At 43.1% G+C, this 9,960-nt stretch overlaps 1 pseudogene; it reads left to right on the top strand.

The window, feature by feature from the left end:
• Window positions 1-337: 337 nt before the first annotated feature.
• Window positions 338-1,371, top strand: LOC121433165 (annotated as a pseudogene).
• The last annotated feature ends 8,589 nt before the right edge of the window (window positions 1,372-9,960 follow it).

Below are 9,960 nucleotides of genomic sequence, written 5' to 3' on the forward strand. Positions count from 1 at the left end.
CCTCAAACAGTCAGAGTTTGCCCTGGTAGGATGGCCCAGAAAGCCGGCATTTTAAAACAGCATAACATTTTCCTGCTACGGCTGAAAACAAACAGGCATGCAGTCAGCTTTTCGATACCATTTAAGTGTTTCGTTGCAGGACCTCTTAATGAGCTGCAGGGTTTTGCAGCAAAAGCTGAGTCAGAAAGCCTCTCTTAGATGAGAGTGCTTGCTTGCCTCTAGCAGGCAGAGCAGACCCGAGAAATTGCTGCTACCAAGAAAACATGCTTTACTCTTTCCCAAGGTTTCTCAGGCTTTCAGTGGATTCAGTTGTCCACACGTCTGGTCGCCACTGCTGGGAGCTAGTCGGGAGTGTACCAGGCTTTGGAAAACCAAGGTTCCCCAGCTATGAGCGTTTACCTTCAAGCTGCAACCGGGCAGCCACCATGGCCGTCCTACTGTGCTTCGTGCTCCTGTACGGGGTTGCGGATGTCACCAGAGGTTTGAGTATCACTACTCCTGAACAGAATATCGACAAAGCTAAAGGGGAAACTGCTTATCTACCCTGCAAGTTTACACTTGGTCCTGATGACCACGGACCCCTGGACATCGAATAGTTGATATCCCCATCTGATAAGTATAAAGTGGACCAAGTGATTATTTTGTATTCTGGAGACAAGATTTATGATAACTGCTACCCGGATCTGAAGGGACCAGTGCATTTCATGAGTAACGACGTCATGTCTGGTGATGCATCTAGAAATGTAACGAATCTGCAGTTGTCCGATATTGGCACGTATCAGTGCAAAGTGAAGAAAGCTCCTGGGGTTGCAAATAAGAAAGTTCTGCTGACTGTCTTTGTTAAGCCTTCTGGTACGAGATGTTTTGTGGATGGATCAGAAGAGATTGGAAATGACTTCAATCTCAAATGTGAACCAAAAGAAGGTTCACTTCCATTGCGGTATGAATGGCAGAAATTGTCAGACACCCAGAGAATGCCTACTCCGTGGTTAGCAGAAATGACTTCACCTGTTATATCTGTGAAAAATGCCAGTTCTGAGTATTCTGGAACATACAGTTGCACTGTCCAGAATAGAGTGGGCTCTGATCAGTGTATGCTGCGACTGGACGTGGTCCCTCCTTCAAACAGAGCTGGAACGATCGCGGGAGCCATCATAGGCACGCTGCTGGCTCTCGTGTTCATCGGGGCCATCCTTATTTGCTGTCATAGAAAACGCAGAGAAGTACGAAAAGGAAGTCCATCATGATATCAGGGAAGATGTGCCACCTCCAAGGAGTCGGACATCCACTGCCAGGAGCTACATTGGCAATGTTACACCTTCCATAAATATGGGATCTGTAGTTTGGCTGAGAAAACCAAGCTCACATTAAAGATTGAGAAAGGATCAGGTGTCATTTTAGCAATTTAGACTCTGAAATGGTCACCAGGTTTCAAAACCTAGGCAGATAGTAAGCTCTGCATCCCCTCTTTTTAAAGCTCCAGACTGTATTTAGCATTCCTTTTTCCCCTAGTACTTCTCTATTTGAACAAGGACCTCCACATCTCCTATAATCATCAAACATGCTGTTTTTAATTTACTATCAGATAAAAGATGTTTTTCTTATTCTTAAAAAATATCCCTGGGATCCCCCCGCCGCGCAGCAAACTCCAGCGGGTCCCAGCAGTGCCGGGCGCCGGCTCTAGGGTCTAGCACCCAAGCAAGCGGCTACAGCTTCTCACCAGCGGGAGGGCACGCACACAGCGGGTCAGACATATAAACACAGAAAATAGCCATAAATGTTTATTAAGAAGGGGGAGGGAGAGGGGGGAGAAAGAGAAGGAGGGAGAGAGAGAGGAGGAGAGAGGCAAAGCCCCGTGTGTACACCAGGAGAGGAAAAGCAGGAAGAGAGCAATGGTGGAGCGGAGGTCAGAAGTTAAAAGGAGTGGGCGTGGCTAGGGCAGGGACAGAAAGAATAACATTCCCACATCTTGCTTTTAATAAAAAGCAAATGGACACTCCAGTTTGAAGGAATTGGGGCGGCGAATTCTCAAGACTGCTTCCAGCTGATTGTGGGCATCGTCTTTGGGGGGGGGGGGAGCGAGAGAAGGCTGTGTGCTGGGAACATCCTGGCATAGCTGGTCTCTGCTTTTGACCGATGTCTGTGGCATGGAAATGTCTGGTATCTCTTACCCTGTTTAAGGTATTGGCAGAACAAAGAACAAAGTTAAATTAAAGTGAAAAAAAATAGGACCAGGGGATTGAGGGGGTATCTGACCTGTTTAAGATGGATTCTTTAATTCGGCTCCCTGGAACTCACGAGAACTCCTTGGGTTTGTGAAAACAGAAGTTTTAGACATATAATGACTGTAGCATAAGAGTTAAATTTGGTTTGAAATTTGTTTGGTGCGGTCACCTTGCAAAACCTCTCAGCTGTCAAACTGTCAGAGATCTTTGAGAAGGATAAGATTTTACTTGAGTTACTGATTCAAAAATGACAGAGAACTTACTTGGTTGGCACCCAGAGCTACTCTTTTTGGGTCCTCCATGATCGCGGAAGGTTGCACTTGAGCTTTGCTGTTTAGTGCAGGGCCTGCAAGGCTCCAGAAGATCCTGTGCGCTAAGAAATCTGTAGGAAGACAGGCCTACCTTGACCTAAGCAGCTAGGCTGTCGATTCCAGTGATTCCGTCCACGTCTAGAGGTCTTTACTTTAGACAAAAGACAGGTTGCCCAATGGTCAGCGCTCTGCAGGCGAAGTGAAATGCAGAAGGACGTTGTTCTGCGTGTGTCTGTCTTCTGACTTCTTTGGAGGGAGCAGAGAGCTGCTGCTAGGAGCCAACCTGTCTCTTTTTTGTTGTTGTGAAACGTTTTTAATAATTAAATACTTAAATATCACATTTCCCAGATCTCTGAGCAGTTGAGGGCTGTTTATCAGGTATAACTATAGTATAGAATTCGTTTGGAAAGTTGGGTCTGAGCTTGACCACACTGGCTCTCAACAGGTAAGATTTACATTTGTAAAAAGGCAGATAGAGGGAAAAAACTGCTTGTAATATAAGGTTAGTGGCAGAACTGACAATGGTAGAGAACAGCTTAAGAGACTTAAAGGTACATAGCAGTTTAAAATATATGTATTATTATGTATAGAAAGAGTGAACAGGAATTGGGCAACGTGGACACCTCTGATGGGCCCTGTCAAAGGCATTTAACCATTGCTCAAAACACATTTAACAGAGTTAGCATGAGTTTAGTGAAAACTGAGTGAAGAGGCAGGGTAAAACCGGGAGAGTGTGGTCACGTGGTCTGGCCCTCAGCCAAGATGGCGGAAAAAGTCACCTGACCAATCTGGCCTTCAGCCAAGATGGCGACCGCCACATGTTGTCTGCTCTGTTGGTGAGCCGCCATGCCATAACAAAAAGCCGCAGAGGGGAGGGGCAAAAGGCTGGAACCAAAAAAACGGCCGTTTAAATTTTTTTTAAGGTAGTTGGGGCCGTTTTGGACAGAAACTAGTAAGTGTAAGGCATTAAAGCATGAGGCCGGAGTGATAGGTCTTGATGGCTTGGCTCCCATGGTCAAGGCCGTGCAAACACCCGCAAAAACCATGGCACCTCAAGCCTACAACGAGAACAGCTCCCCGTTAAGGTGAGATGCAGATGGCACGAACCCCCAGGCCCTATGAAAAGGCGTCTGATTCCATAGGGGGGCGGGCTATAACCTAGCTGAATCGACTCGCGGGCAAGAGGGATCCAGCCTAGGTCAGGCCGCAGCCTAGCTGCGTGCTGCACCATAGCAGCAGTTACACCAAAAAGAAGGAAGAAAAAGAATGAAAAAAGAAAAAGCAAAAGACTGGAGGCCCCGGTCCTCCAGGAACGGATGGGCTGAGGGGCTGCCTAAGGCCAGCCGTCTCAGGCACAGGCTTAGCACAGGAGACAAGCCGGATTGAATGCCAGCGAAGGGAACAACTGAGGCCCTGAAAGCCCACGGTTAGAGGTCCCCCCATCCCTAAAAACCATGAAGGGTTGCCGGGAGCTCAATGATCAATCCCTTGGGTTAAAAAAGATGGTTAAGCTGACCGAGATGGGGACACTCACAATTAGTTGATTCGTTGTTTGGAGGAGCTGTGTCCAGGCAGATGGAACACGTGGTCATACTCAGGTCCTGATTCTGCCCCGGGAGGGAGCTGAGTCCCAGACGGCGCCGAAAGCCGGAACTCCGGCCCCAGGTGGAAGTCCGGGGCAGGTGAGTCATCCGAGTCACGCGGTACCAATCTTATTCTTAAAAAATATCCCTGGGGCCGGGCGGTGGTGGCGCACGCCTTTAATCCCAGCACTCGGGAGGCAGAGGCAGGCGGATCTCTGTGAGTTCGAGACCAGCCTGGTCTACAAGAGCTAGTTCCAGGACAGGCTCCAAAGCCACAGAGAAACCCTGTCTCGAAAAACCAAAAAAAAAAAAAAAAATATCCCTGGGGTCCCCCGCCCCGCAGCAAACTCCAGCGGGTCCCAGCAGTGCCGGGCGCCGGCTCTAGGGTCCAGCACCCGAGCAAGTGGCTACAGCTTCTCACCAGCGGGAGGGCACGCACACAGCGGGTCAGACATATAAGCACAGAAAATAGCCATAAATGTTTATTAAAAAGGGGGAGGGAGAAAGAGAGAGAGAGAGAGGAGAAAGAGAAGGAGGGAGAGAGAGTGGAGGAGAGAGGCAAAGCCCCGTGTGTACACGGGGAGAGGAAAAGTAGGAAGAGAGCGATGGCGGGGCGGAGGTCAGAAGTTAAAAGGAGTGGGCATGGCTAGGGCAGGGACAGAAAGAATAACAGTTTTGATAAAAATGTTTGATTTCCTTGATATTTTGGTGAAAAGAGGAATGAGCACTTGAAATGTCAAGTGTTGGGTTTTAAAAATAAAAATAATATCTAGGGAATGTAGAACCCACATTTTCCCCTCCATGACTGGATGAATTCAGAGTATCCTGAGAATGTCCTTCAATAATGACAAGGATCTAAATACTGTGGCTGGACTGTACCTTTGGACCCACAAAAGCGATGTAGTAGTCATTGGCTATAAAATCATTTATACTCCATTCCCTCAAGTTTTCCTCACCCCTCCACATCTCCCCTCCTCTGCCCCTTTTACTCTCCTTTCTCTCCTCACCCCCTGTGCTCCCAATTTTGTTAGGCAATCTTTTCTTTTTCCAATATCCAGGTGAAACTATATATGTTTTTCTCTGGGTTCACCATATTAAAGATGAGAGCAAGGAAAGAGATATCCTGATTGAGGGAGCCATTATTGGGTAGCAGAAACCTGGCTCTAGAGAAATACCTGGGAATCCACAAAGAAGACCATAAGCAACAGAAGAGAGGCTGCCCAATCTTGACTTGCCTTGTAGTCAGACTGATGAATATCTTAAATATCTTCATGAAGCCTTCATCCAGCAACTGATGAAACAGAGACAGAGACATACATCAGAGCACCAAAAGTCCAGTTGAAGAGTGAGAAGAATGAGAATATGAGCAAAGAGGTTAAGACCATGATGGGTTCACCAACTGAAACGTTCTTCCTGAGTTAATGGGAGCTCACCATCACCAGATGGACTGGGAAGGAACAGGCATAGGACCAAACTAGTCCCTCTGTATGGGATTGACAGTTGCATGGCTGGAGCAGCCTGAGGGACAACTTTCGGTGGCACCAGAATTTATTCCTACTGCATGTACTGGCTTGTTGGTAACCTAGTCTCTTTGGATGTATACCTTGTTAAGCATAGATATAGTAAGGAGGGCCTTGGACCTTCCATAAAGTAATGTGTTTTACCCTCTCTGAGGATTGGATGGGAGTGGGGTGGGAGGGTGTTTGGAGAGAATGGGAGGAGGGGCGGAAGTGGATACTTGGATTGCTATTTTTTAAAAATCTAATAAATTATTAAAAATCATTTATTTTAACAATGAGGTTAAGGATAATGCCAACAATTTATATTTGACTATATGACATCAAAAATAAGTCACATGTAGTTTGTGAAAAGAAATGAGACTTCTGTCACATTTACTAGGCTTCCACTACCATTTTTATCAGAAGGTCACTGGCTCAGGCATGCTCCCATGGAGGTTGCTGGCTTGAGCCTTTCCTGTAGAAGTTTCTGGCTTGGATCTGCTCTCTAGGCGACCAGTCCCTCATACCTGCTCCTGCACAGGTCACATCCTTGGGTCTGCTCATGTGGAGGATGCTTTTGTTGGATTGTATTTGCCAAATTATCCTGACACTGGCCAGTTGTAGAAACTATTTCCTGCAAAGTAGAATCTTTCAGAGATTGTCAAAATTGGTTCAGATGAGATATAGCCTAGAAGTTATTCACATTCCCAGACACTCTACTCTGCTTTGTCAATTTCTTGTCAAGTGTGATTGAGCTTTATAACATTCTTACAAGAACAAATGGAAACTAACAAAGAATAATAGTTAGAATAGTTTGACTATCCACAAAAAAAAATGGAATGGGGAAAGTTATGAATCTAGAAGTGGTAGTTACTTCTACTTCTGCAAAATGCACAAACATTATTGAATGCACATACACACACATGAAAAATGCAAACATGCAAACCACATATTTATTTTGCACCCTCCATACCTCAAGGAACATTTAAATAGGGACTATTTCTCCTTCTTGAACCCTTGCTTATATTTCTCTGTGTAGTCTTTTGGTCTTTCAGTTGTCCACATTAGCATGTCTATTGTTGCCTTTACTCAGTTCCGGTTCAGACACTCATGATTATGAGACATTACAGGTGTGTCTTATAAGACACACAATCTCACAGCAAACCCATTGATCCACCTGCTTAATCTTAGCACTTGAAAAGCTTAGTTTAAAGGAGAGCTTGAGTTCTAAGACAGTCTGTATTCAAGGATGAAGAAAAGACTGGGCCTGCTAATTCAATTAATCTCAAAATTAGGCAGGCAGTTCTTGGTGAGTTTGAGGCTAACCTGTTATACAAAGTGTAATCCCATCAACTAGGGCATATCGAAGCCTTCAAGACTAGCTTACAAATAGTTGCAGTGTTGTGAAGTTAATGCTGCTGAGTACTGGAGCTTTGGGGATTTTGTTTTTAATCTGAAGGCTTTTTGGGAAATAGGAAAAAACACACTACTGCTTGATAGTTACATCTATCTTGTTCTCATGTTGGTTTCCATTGTGCTCTAATATTCATGTTGTTCTTTTCTCTTTTTTTCAGTTTATATATCCCCACCAATATATAAGGCAATAAAAGGTTTCTAATTATCCAAGAACACCTGCAGCCTTCATTTCAGGCTGCAGAGTCAAATTATCTTCCGTATTCTACACTAGTCAGAACTTAGTTTCACAATTTGAGGTCAGAAATGGGTCTAAGAATTTAATCACTGCAAGCTATCAATAATTGTGTTGTCTTTGTATTTACAACCTATACAGGCAGGTCAGCTGTTGTGACCTTGTAATAGCAAGGCATCTTGGTCAATCTAAAGCTCTTCTGAAGTTTCTTTCATGTAATGGTGTAAAACAAACCCATTACTTCAATTCTCAGCATAAATAATAAAGGAATTTGAGCGTGTCTGGACTCAACCGTTTTCCTAAAACATAAATCTACGATGTGATTAAAGAATCTTCTTAGTGGAACTTAATAGGAACTACCCGTGTCAAAAATTAGACAGCATCTTTCTGATAATTTACACATAAATATGCTCAGTAGATCAAGATGTATTCATGAGATAAACACATACAATACAATGATATGGAATTCCCCATGGCTGTTCTTGCAAATGTGAAAATATAGACAGAAGCAAACAATATTTGGAGTCAGTGATCTCACATCTATGCTTAATGAGGTTCACCCATCAGATTCATCTAGTAGGTTGACACCTGAATAATAATTGCCACCTGCTACGCATCTGGTGTGTCTAATAGCTACCAGCAAAAGGAACAAAATAACTGCATTTTAAAAGCTCCCTTGAAGAGAACTTAAGAGAGATAAGACAATGGAACAAGTTTGTTTCCAGTCAGTGAACTGCTGGATAGAGGTTCAATTCCTTGCTATCCCTTTATTCAGTTAGCAAACCCTTTAGTAGTGCATCAAAGCACACCTGCATGAGACTGGGTGTGTGGTGCAAATCAGATCAAATGTTTGTCTCTGGCACCCTGTTGAGGCCACTGCCTGCTCTGTCCTTCCTGCTACATTCATGTTACAGGCTAAGACTGTACTATTGAAAGTAGACAAAGAAAATTGCTAAACAAAGTCTTTATTAGAGCTTATGCTAAGAGAGCATTTTTAATATTATCATTAATAAGAAATAAATTTAAAGTTATATTGAATTTCATAAATACATTCCAACATTATCTGTTGATTTATTAAGAATCTGTTGTTTCACAAGAATAACAAAACTGGGAAACACTGCCAGTTGAGTAAAGATTTGAAGGCGCAAAGTTATTATAATATAAATAAAAGGATCAATAAGAGAAAAATCATGCCTGGTGTTAAAAACCTAGACAACTACTCAGGATTAGTGAAGTCATAGTTGTAGGAGAGTATTTATAATCATTTTATTAAGACAGCATAATCCATAACTACATTATAAATATTTGCCCTTATACCCAAAAGTGTACTCCTCACCCCTAATCTTTTTGCAACCAATGACCATGACAAAACACTATAACCAATTAATATGTAATAATGCAGTCTTGTGCCAATGGATACATCTACAAAACTGCTAATTCCCTGAAAACATGGGAATCGCTAAGAAAGAGGTGGTGGAAAAATTATAAAGGTCATGGAATAGGAGGTGTGCAATGAGATTATATTTCCTAGAAATATCAGAAGTTATGTGGAGATGGTGCTTTTGTTTCCTGGCCTCCCAGTCTCAAATAATAACACGGAAACTATATTAATTACAGCAATGTTTGACCAATAGCTTAGGTATATTTCTAGATAATTCCTATATATTAAATTAAACATTTCTATTCATCTGTGTACCTCCATGAGACTGTAGACTACTGGTAAGATTCTTACTGGTGGTTGGTACCTTTCTACTTTGGCAGCTACGTGGCATCTCTTCGACTCTGCCTACTTTCTATATCTCTCTACAGATTTCCCACTTAACTTTACTCTACTAAGCCATTGGCAAAAACCGCTTCTTTAATAACCAATAGTAATTAAACATATTCATAGCATACAGAGAGGAATATCATATTGTGTACTCATAATTGATAATAATTCTTTTTGTCTTGGTGGCTCTAATTTTGCCTTCACCAGATGCCATTCCAGATTCCACTGTGCCTTTTCTGCTTCGAGTGGTCGAAGCTGAATCATCAGACACCTGGTTGGTATCTTCTCTGATCTGTTTGTGCATAAAATGCTTTTGAAGAATCCTTTTCAAGAAGTTCCGCTTTGATGTCACTTTCTTTGCCATGCTGGAAAATGGCCTTCCTGCACATGTGCTCCACCAGGCAAGTTTGGCTTTACTTGGTGAGTTCCCCCTTTTAAACTGCATGTGGGTAGGGTTTTTGCATGACCCATTTGTTTTTTGGGATGTTGTTGAAGACTCAGCAATGCCAAAAGTCTCACACACACACACACACACACACACACACACACACACACACACACGGCATCTGGATGCTTCACCTGGGAAATTGATCTGTTCATCCTGCCAAGACAGTCAGGCTGAATCTTCCGCATCACAGCAAAAATCTTTGGGATTCTCACACTTAACAACTAATGGTAAATACTGCTTCTAAGACTGATGTTTTCCAAGTTCAAGGAGAGAACTTGGTGTTGCCTGCTAGGTAAAAACTGTATTGTTTTTTACTCATCTGTTCCTCCCAGATCTATCTAAAGGCATTTAACAACTCAAGGTACTGTTCTTTAGCAGGCTTCATAGTCCAGGATTAACAGGTTTCAATCTTCAGAAGTTCAGAGTTCCCAATTTCTCTTATTATTCCTTCTAACCTAAAGTAATAGCCTTTTGCTAT

This window comes from Microtus oregoni, unplaced genomic scaffold (genome assembly GCF_018167655.1).
Source record: "Microtus oregoni isolate MIOR12 unplaced genomic scaffold, Mior012 000002F_ref0000024, whole genome shotgun sequence".
Lineage (NCBI taxonomy): Eukaryota > Metazoa > Chordata > Mammalia > Rodentia > Cricetidae > Microtus > Microtus oregoni.